The sequence below is a fragment of the Sinocyclocheilus rhinocerous genome, unplaced genomic scaffold (genome assembly GCF_001515625.1).
Source record: "Sinocyclocheilus rhinocerous isolate Xijiao unplaced genomic scaffold, SAMN03320098_v1.1 scaffold1893, whole genome shotgun sequence".
NCBI classification, from domain to species: domain Eukaryota; kingdom Metazoa; phylum Chordata; class Actinopteri; order Cypriniformes; family Cyprinidae; genus Sinocyclocheilus; species Sinocyclocheilus rhinocerous.
The window spans coordinates 5884-16905 of record NW_015654502.1 but is presented as its reverse complement, the minus strand read 5'-3'; the positions used below and the strand labels follow the sequence as shown (position 1 = coordinate 16905).

General features: G+C 38.1%; 1 pseudogene; it reads left to right on the top strand.

The window, feature by feature from the left end:
* The window catches only part of LOC107717262 (protein-tyrosine sulfotransferase 1 pseudogene), a 15617-nt pseudogene extending 7449 nt beyond the window's left edge, over window positions 1-8168 (top strand).
* The last annotated feature ends 2854 nt before the right edge of the window (window positions 8169-11022 follow it).

Below are 11022 nucleotides of genomic sequence, written 5' to 3'. Positions count from 1 at the left end.
AATGCCTTCTTGAAAAAGTAGGGAAGGCATTCTTTGTTCAGTCGGGAATTGATTGAATAGTCTCTTTTTAATGCTGCAATGTGAGTGACAGGTTGTCCCGCCCTCACGCCGGTAAACACATTATCAGAGAAGAGAAGAGATGTCGTAGCAAGAGGGAGGGGAAGTTATTTTGATAAAAGATTATGAGGGCACATGAATTAAAAAAAAATTATGTGCACAGATAAATCATTTATAATAAATACTAGGGTTGGGCGATGTCTACCAAATTGGCATCGGACAAAGTCTACAGTGAAACATCGTGATGGACGATGACATCGGGGGGCGGGGCGGGGGTTAGGGGTGTGCCCGAAGTGTGAAACAAATAACGAAATCACGATGTCAGCTTAACATCGGCGATGGACGATGGCATCGTCTATCGGCCCAACCCTAATAAATACTGCAGTGTTCCTTAAAAAATAAGCATGGTCAATTCTGATTTCATGGTGACTAAGTAAAAAAAAAAAAAGGGATGTACTGATATTAAAATTGTGGGCGATGCCGATAAGCTTGTAATTATTTTTATGTTCTGGGTGAAAATGATGAACATTAAAATGATATACCATTTTATGTAGATAAAATAAAATGACCTATTATTAAACTTACTATTAAATAAAAATTAATACATTAATTACATTTAAATTAATCTCTAATATGGCTGGTAAGTGATATACACTATCATTCAAAGGTTTGAGGTTAGTAAGATTGTTTAAAACATTTTTATAGAAATTTCTTATGTTCACCAAGGCTACATTTATTTGATCAAAAAATACAGTAAAAGTATTTTTTGTGTCACATGATCCTTCAGAAATGATTCTAATATGCTGATTTTCTTATTATCAGTGTTGAAAACAATTGTGCTGTTTAATATTTTTGTGAAAACCATTATACATTTTTTTCAGAATTTTTTTGGAAGAACTCAGATTTGTGAAGTACATCAATTAGGAGTAACCAAGGCAAGAAAGTGTTACGAACCAAAACCAGTGATGCATTCTTCATTCCAGAAAATACAACCTCCCTTCATGTCTTGTTAAAGAAACTCTTCTCGGGCTCTTCTTCTTATTAAGTGATGCTGTGGTCTGGTTTCAGCACATGCCTGTGGAGGATTCCCAAACAGATCAATGTCAAATCCAGTGCAGCATATCCGTAACAGAAGTGTGGAAGCTCTATTAATTTAATACCAACACCTTCTTGATTTCTCTTTCACGAATGTGAAATGCGAGACCAAACATTGCTTAACCACAGTAGTAAATCAGCTAAGAGGCTGTTCCTCGGTGGTGTGGAGTGATTTAAATCCAGATGATGCTGGCTTTAAAACGGCTGTCAATGACTGAGTAAAACATTCACGCCTTCCATTTGTTCAGTGTTTTCTTTATGATCTTTATGATGTAGCCTTCTCATTAGCTTTACTAGTTTGAACATCCCACTCAGCTTGTGTGTCCGCAACAACTGGGATCCGTTTCTCCTCTGTGGAATAAACTGGAGTGGGTTTCTAACATATGAACGTTTTATATACTGTAAAAAATGACCACGAATTTAACGGTAAAAGACTGTAAAAATGCTACAGTAAAAACCTGTTAAATGGTTAACGGTAAATTCCCCTACTATATACGGTGAAAAACTGTATTGGACATTGCATGTAATTTTACGGTAGTATACCGTTTTTGGAAGTGGAAAAAGACCATATAATTTACAGTGAATAACCGTAAATTGACATTCCCAGAATTCCCTGCGTTACATTTAAAATGTGATGTTTTTTGTTGTTGAAATAACTGTTTCTTCTTAGTTTTTTCTTATCAGTTTTGTATATTAGGGTTGTATGTTACACCTAATGTTGTTAAATGAATGTTTATTGCATTATTTCAGTTTCACGTGTGTTACCATGATGGTGTTTAGTGTTTGTGTGAACGACACAGTGCACCTTCTATATATGTTAATATTTAAAAGCTGCTTGTGATAGGCTTTAGTTCATCATGTGACTTTCTCATCACCACCTGCATTTGGTGGATATCAGTGGTACAAAACAGATTTCAGTACTTCAAAAGGTTGGTATATTAACATTATATCAGTTAATGAAATTACGGTATTTAACTGTAAGTTTAAGTTAAAACCATAAAACCTACAATGTTGCTACCGTATTTTTTACTGTAAAATTCCAGCAACCACAGCTGCCGTTTTTTTACCGTAAATTTTTTTTACAGTGTAGGCGAGCTTGAACCTAAAGCAGACAGGGAAGAGGATGAAACCGTGACTCATCCTGTGACACATTTCAGGGAAGATGTTCCTGAACAACATCGCTTCCTCCTGTGTAGAGCCTCATCCATTACACTGGGTGTGGAATTCCTGTTTACCATCTGTCAGCACTAACAGCCTGCGGCCAAGAAATCCATCACGAGCAAGGCCCCTCTCCATCAAAGTAACTCTGCGCAGACCTTGAAAGAGAGCTTTAAGTTCCTCGTACTTATCAGAGGCGGCTGATGCTCATAGAATGTCACGGTTTAATGAGGGAGGCTCTGACGTTTATCTGAGTGTATGGCTAACGCCGTAAGATAGACGTCACGAATAACATCAAAATGGAATTCAGTGTTTGCTTGTCACCTCAGTTTTATTTCTGTCAGTGATTCAGAAGGAAAGACAGTCAGCGGTTTGTAGATGATGAATGACGTGAAGAATTTGAAATATATTAATGGTTAAGTTAGTATGCTTGGTTACCAAGGAGAAAAACAGTGTAGAGTTTTAGGTGAAATATAAAGTGTGGATAAAAAAAAAAATCCAGGTAAATATCACTTGTGAGCAGAATATTATTTTGCATCATGTCATGTATTTAGGATGTGTGAATTGCCTCATCGTCACTTCCATCACAGATTGCTGCTAAACACAATGCGTCATTTGTGATGTTGTGGAAATGTTGAATTACTTTTTAATTAAACTGACAAATGATATGTTCATAAACCATTGAACGTGGTTAGGGGCCGTTCACACAGAACGCAATGTTGACTTGCTTGCTGCATTAAAAACGTTCAGTTGGCTCAATTAAATTATGTAAACTAAATGTCTTTTAACATTGTTTCTTTAGTTGAACCAACTGAAAATTTTCAGTGCAGCAAGTCAGCATAAAATTTTGAGTTTTGACCTCCAGAATCTTTTACAATGATGCTTTCATGTTTTTGCAATCCACTGCGCTGCTTTTCCATGTAAACATGCACTAGATTGACACTTTTGACTGTGGGCTTGCCACATTTGCAGCATCTCGTGTATGACACTACGTTCTAAAAAAGTGGCACACAAGTTAAAAGAAGTTTAACTTTTTAAAAATGTGTCTGTACCTTTTTTTTTTTCATTACACTGTGCTGTTTTTCCATTGTTTTTCTATGTAAACATACTATATTAATGTTTTTGACTCGCTCATGACACAGCATTCGAAAAATGTGGCACTCAAGTTAAAAAAAGATTCAACTTTCTCTAACATTTCCATGTTTTTTTCATTCGCTGCCCTGTGTCTCACGTTTTTTAATGCAAAAATATGTTCTCTGTGAATGGCCCCTTGTTGGACAAATTAAACTGGTGAGAGTTTATTTTCTAAAATCAGTTTGCTCAAGAATTGTGTCATCCCTGAAGCTATCAACTTAGTGAACAAGAATCACTCAATCTCTGTCTCTCTGTTCTTCCTTTTTATTATTTTATTGAAATGTTGTATCATTAAAAAAAATTCTGTTGCCATCCAGTTCATGTGCCATCCTTTCCTGATGTAGTTGGCCTCTGTGGCTGCACAGTGATAAAAGCACAGCAGATTAAAAGGTGTTTTTGCGTCAGCTGTTACTGTATAGTGTGTTTAAGCTACACAGTGGAACTCTATATTGACCAATCAGCATCCAGGACGGGAATCATCCGTTTTATAAGGGAAACCACAGCCTTGGTGATCAATATTTGTTCCCTGCAGCCTTAATAGATTCCCTAATGCCTTCTGAATCTGTTTGTGTGCATAAGTGTCTGCATGTGGGTATTTGAGTCCCTCAGTGTAGGGGATTCTCATCATATGGTGTGAAGGTAATGCAATATTGGCCCTTTAAGAAATTCTTGACGGTAATGAATAAAGGTGATCACACATAATCTCTTTTATGTGGACTGAGATGAAGAGCTGTGTCAATTAAGGGTCACTTTACCATCACCAGCATCCTGGAATAGATTCCCAGTGGTACCAGGCTCAAGTGTCTCAAGAAACTTTATTGGCTGTGTTCCCGGGTGGGTCATTGTGGGTAACCTCCTTCAGGTGGCTTGAGAGGGTCTCTTGGGACTGCTCTAAGCGAAGTGGCTTAATGCTTCCACACACCTTTTGTTCCCTTGACGAGACCTGTAAGTAATGTAATGAACACTAAAAAACACCCAGGCCAATGTTTCACTTGCACTTGGAAGTTACCAAAGCAGTGCCAAGACATAATTGGAACTTGTTTAGACCTGCAAGATTTGGCCAAATAAAATCACACCACGATTATTTTGATAAATATTATGATTGCAGTTTGAACTGCGATTAGACTATGAACATATCGTATCAGCTAAGATATCAAAGGGATGTTATTTTAGTATTATTTATATGCCGTTATTTTAGATTAGATTTTATATTTTTAGTTATTTATTCAGTGTAATTTATTTATTTTTTAAAATATTGTTATTTAGATTTAATTCATTTTTTTATGCTTCAACTAAAACTTATTTCAGGTATTTCAGTTTTATTTCAGTTTTATTTCCACTTTATTTTAATGAACAAAAATGTTTTTGATAATTTTAGTTTTAGCTTTAGGTAATGATAATAACTCCCATAACCTGCTCCCATAACCGATAAATGGCTTTTATTAAAATGTTATAATATTTTGTCTAAATTAAGGAATAATACAATAATTAATTAAAAATCAACCATTGTAATTTTATATGTAAAACAGTATTTTTAGAATGTAATCTTTATAAAATAATTATAATTTATTTTTAAAAGTAGTATAAATTAGTAGTGTTTTTTTTTTTAAGATTTACTTTCAATGAGTGTAAAAGGTAATCTAAATGTAAAAATAGGTAAACTTTTATAAAATTATAAAATATAAAATTATATATATATTTATATAATATAATTTTACATATTTTTACATATTTTTAAAGGTTACATATTTTTACCTATATTTTACTCTCGTCTGTCACGTGACCGTGTAATCGCAGCCTCTGCGATTGAAAAATCGAAATTTTTCATATCGCGATATTATCGCAAATGCAATTAATCGTTCAGCCCTACCCCCTTCAGTATTTCAGTATTTTGTTGAATCACCTTTTGCTTTAATTACAGCCTTTAGTCTGTTGGGATATGTCTCTGTCTCTACTAACTTTGCACATCTAGACTTTGCAATATTTGCTCACTCTTCTTTGCAGAACTGCTCAAGTTCAGTTAAATAAAAAAAATAAAAAAAAATAATCCAGACTAAAGCAACCACCTAGCAAGTAGCAACCTTATCAACTGCATAGCAACATATTCAGAACACCTTAGTAACAACATGGCGATGGCTAACAATACCGTGCACAGGCAAATAATGCTCAGATTTACTTGAGAAATATAAAAATAGAATTTACATCATGGCCTCCAGGGATTCTCCCTTGCCGTTTCTCCTCTACTAGTGTGTTTCAGCGCAGTGCTGACACAGGCCAACGTGTGCTACACTGATCGGCGCTTTGGTCAGATAATAGCACAGGGAAAATCTTGTAACAAACCCAACGCGCCAGAGCCAGAACAATGTGGTCAAGTTTTATGCGCACTGCTTGTGTTGAGTTGGCCGCCCACTCCTTAAGGTTGTGTAGCACACAGTGCAAATTAAAGACTGCAAGGTCATACATCTTGTAGCTGGCGGAAATGTGTTCTCTGTACTTTGAGAGTGGGAGGAAATATGAGTCAGTCTTAAGATATCCGACCAGATCTGTCTCTTATTTCAGACTACTATATCTCGCAAGTGTCACTCTCCAAAATCCAATTGTGCTTATCGTCCAATATGTTGAAGTCTGAAACTTTTTGTCCTCGCTAGCATTTTTTTTTCAGTCCATTTGCTTTGTTCAAAGCTTTTTTTCATTTTAGCTTCATTTGCAAAATGTTTTGGTTGAACAGGGCAGCTAGTAGTATTCATTTAGATTTTATTGCAGTGCAAGTATGATTGCAATATTTGTCTAATATCAATAATTGAATTAATTGACAAGGTCAATGATAATATCTTTTTTGTCTGAATATATTAATCTTTTCAAAAATACAATTAAAATGCAATTCATAAACACAATTACTTGAATACATCTCTTCTGTGAGGAGCTTTAATTTTTATTTTTGTTTTTTAATTAATTGTTATAGTTTTGGGGATCATGGTGATGTCCTGGTATCCTATTTTATTTATTTTATTTATTTATTTTTTTTACAAAAATGCTTTACTTATTATTTGAAAAAACAAATCTGAGTAGACTCATATGAATGTGCATCAAGGTCAAAATATTAATTTTATTTTTAAATGTATTTAATATATAAACATTTATATAAAATTTATATGAAATAAAATAATTTGACCTTTTTTATGACAAAACAACTATAGTTGTCATGTGGTGTGACTTCCCAAAAATAATATTTATGAAATAATAATTAATTTAAAAACTATATATAAAAAAAATACTGTTTACCTTAAAACACACACACACACACACATTATTCATGGATGTGTGCACTCATATGTGTTCAAGGTGTAAGGAAACATATTTTTATGTTTTAAACACACACACACACACACACACACACACACACACACACATTATTCATGGATGTGTGCACTCATATGTGTTCAAGGTGTGAGGAAACATATTTTTATGTTTTACTTGATGGTTACATCACATGACATTTTTAGAGTTATTAAATTTTAAATTTCTTGAAAATGTTCTAAAACATTTAAAAAGAAACACGTGAAACCCACATGAATACAAATAATACATTTTTAAGAATGTGTATGTTTAGGTCATTACCTTTATAGTAGGCACTCTTATTTGTCATTGACCCACACATGCTTTAATCATATGAGGTTGAGTGAATGATCTGTTCTGTTGTGTTTCAGGCCTGATGGATTCAGGTACTCGACGAGAGCTGCGTACAGCAGATCCCAGCCTCCACTCGCTCCGTCACGGCCAGTCCTGAGTATCTGGCGTTCACCTCAACCTCACCTTTCCTTTTTCTGCTTCTTTTCCGTCTCACTTCACCCCTGGCTTCTCAACCAGTCCTCCAGCTCGCCTCCAGGATGATTGGCAAGCTGAAACAGAATTTACTGGTGGCCTGCCTAGTCATCAGCTCCGTCACGGTCTTCTACCTGGGTCGGCACGCCATGGAGTGCCACCACCGGATAGATGAGCGCAGCCAGCCGCTGGTGAGCAGCCTGCACACCACCCTGCGCACGGGCCAGAACCTCAGCACCCCCTTCATCTACAATAAAGACATGCCTCTTATATTTATCGGTGGCGTCCCTCGCAGCGGCACCACTCTTATGCGGGCCATGCTGGACGCTCACCCCGATGTGCGCTGCGGAGAAGAGACCCGTGTCATCCCTCGCATTCTGGCCATGAAGCAGATGTGGAGCCGCTCCGGCCGGGAGAAAATGCGGCTAGACGAAGCTGGAGTAACAGACGAGGTCTTGGACTCAGCCATGCAAGCTTTCCTATTGGAGATCATCGTAAAACATGGCGAACCGGCCAACTACCTGTGTAATAAAGACCCGTTTGCTCTTAAATCACTCACTTATCTGGCTAAGATCTTTCCCCACGCTAAGTTCATCCTCATGATCCGTGACGGCAGGGCCTCCGTTCACTCCATGATCTCCCGTAAAGTCACCATCGCTGGGTTTGACTTGAGCAGCTACCGGGACTGCCTGACAAAGTGGAACCGGGCCATAGAAACAATGTACACTCAGTGTCTGGAGGCAGCGGACAAGTGCCTGCCCATGCACTACGAACAGCTTGTCCTGCACCCGGAAAAGTGGATGAGAAGGCTTCTGAAATTCCTGAACATTCCTTGGAATGATGCTGTTCTACACCATGAGGAGCTCATTGGGAAAGCAGGAGGCGTTTCGCTCTCCAAGTAAGTGCCGTTGACTTGTGGTCTAGTTTACTTTGTGCTGGGTCAGGGTCTTCCTCTCTGATTTAAATAAGCTATAATTGTTTTCTTGTAAAAGCCAAAGCTGGATTTTGAGCCCAGCATTCAGCATGAGTATCTTGGGTTTATGAGCCATCTGGATTATTTAAGCTCGGTTCAGTTATTTTATCTAATTAATGTCACCAGCCATTTGTGTCACACAGGCTGTGTTTGGCATACTATGGTAATGCTTACAGGCTACTGCCTACTATTTTTTCCCCCAAAAAATAGTGTGTGAAACAGCATGTGTAATGATGTTTCAAACAGACGTATGCTACATTGCTTTCATATGACTTGCGTATTTTATTAATACAGAAATAAATACAGATATTTAGCATTTTTATAAATAAATATGTAAATATTATATACTGTAAAAAATAATAATTATTAATAATAATTAAAAACAAATTATTAATAATTATTATTTATATTATATAATATCACGATTCACATTAATTCTGGGCCTGGTTTACTCATTACAATAAAAAAAGAACTGTAAACTACATTGCGTAAACTACATTGCTTTTAGAAGTGCACATTTGACAGTAACTTGAGTTGACAGAAGTAGCTTGAGTTAGTTAGGATGCAGATATAAATTTGTTAATTATCAAAAACAGTAACATCTGTAAAAATTGTAACAACCTAATTTTTATATGGTGAAATTTAATCATTCTGACTGTTTGAGTTTTATTAAAATTAACCATTGGTCTTCCATAGTAGCATACATTTAGATCATGATAACCACAGTTAAAATCACACATATAGCACCTCAATACCATGGTAAAAATGTAACTATATGGTTTCTAGGTATTTGTATGAAAAACAGTAGTCTAAATACATTTAGTATAAATGCACAAATGCTAGCTTATTCACAATAAATACTGTAATTATATTCCATTACATTTATTAAATGTCTACATTAATAATATAATAAAATTCGATATGAATATCCCACATTTCTGCCACAATACCATGGTGAAGTTAATGTTACTACAGTAAATCCGTGGTAAATGATAGCAATTTGTAGATTAAAAAGCCTTCTGACTGTCTCGTTGCACATAGTGTTTCTCCTGTTTGTCAGTGCGGTTTCATCAGCTTTAAACTAGTTTAAATCACAGAGTCATTTGTGTTCTTCGTACATACTGAAAACTGCAGAAATAGTCAGATTTAGTGTGCTATTCCAAACATAAAACAACACTTTGTGTTCATTTATGTGTATGTGCAGATGTGTGTAGGCGTTTCTCTCTCTGTCAGACTAGAACTGTACATGTGTTAAATTTCTCACTGACCAGTGATGCATTATTTTCAGTTGTGGCTTAAAAGAACTTGATAATCCCTAGGGTGCAGTTGTGTACACGTTCTGTTTGACCACAATATGTTGTGTTGCAGCTTCTATGAGTTTTCTGCACAGTTCACGCCCTGAATAGACCAAAGGAAGGGTGTAGTTCTCCGGCAACATTCCTGCAGCAGTAAAAACTTGTTGTTGCATGTTGGAACGTTAATCCTGATGATTTTTTTTTTTTCAATATAGGAAAAATTGATGTATAATGAAAAGACTGTCTTAGTTTGTTAAATTCAGGTGTTTTTGCATTGTTTTTGTAAATGCAACCTCGTTTTGTCAAATGCTTCTCAGAGGTCATTTGCTTCTGCACTTCAGGGAGTTCCCTATCTGTCGGTCACTACGAGTTATGTCGTGACGACATTATGGGGGTTCACCTGGGAGCCCCAATCATCTCTGACTTTAAGAGAAAACGCCAATGAAATTTGGCTAGTGGATTTTGCATACCTGAGCCACTCCCCGTGCATACGGGTTTAAATAGGCGACACGTGCATCCACTCTTCAGATTTTTGCTTCGGAGCCGAGTGGATGAAGAGTGCTATTCTCCACAAAGCCTTTCTTCTCTTGACTGGTAGCTGTTCTGGGTTGGCGTTACGGTGCGAACAGCGGTGTCCCTGTCGTCAGCGATTCCCCTGGGCACTTCAATCTAAAAGAGCAGTTTCCTAAACACGGATAGTTGGCGTCTTTTTAAAGATGCCGTTCTGTCCGTGTCCTCTTGGTTGCGGTCGTTACCTGTCTTCTGATGACGGACACGATCGTTGTCTTCAGTATCTGGGAATCCAACACGCTGAAGCGGCATTCGTGGATGACTCATGCGTTCATTGCGAGCGTATGAGCATCGCCTCGCTGCGATCTCGCCTTGGTTGCGGTCGTTACCTGTCTTCTGATGACGGACACGATCGTTGTCTTCAGTGTCTGGGCATCCAACACACTGAAGCGGCGTTCATGGATGACTCATGCATTCATTGCGAGCATATGAGCATGGCCTCGCTGCGATCTCGCCTTTCTTTGATAAAAGGAGGGGCACCCTCTGTCGTCACCCGTCCCGGTCTCTCTGGCTCGAGCAGAGGACCGCCGGCTGGCACTCTGGGAGATCTGAGGGTTACAATAAGAGCTTCTCCACCGGGCACCGCCCCACGGACCTCTTATTCCTCACGCGGTGAGAGTTCCGTTCGGTTCCCGGGTGATTCTGCTAGCCCGTCTCGTGCGGCCACCGCCAAATCGGACCCAGAGCTGACGGCCATGCTTGCCCGGGCAGCCGTGAGTATCGGGCTGGAGGTCAACAGACCGCCCAGTCCCGAGCCCTCGCGGCTGGATGATTGGTTTCTCGGAGCGGGATGTGGCTCACAACCACGCTCTGCTCCGGTGCCTTTTTTCCCGGAAGTGCATGAGGAGCTGACGAAGTCGTGGATGGCCCCTTTTACGGCCAGAAGCCGCTCGTCTCCCTCTTCCGTCCTCACTACCC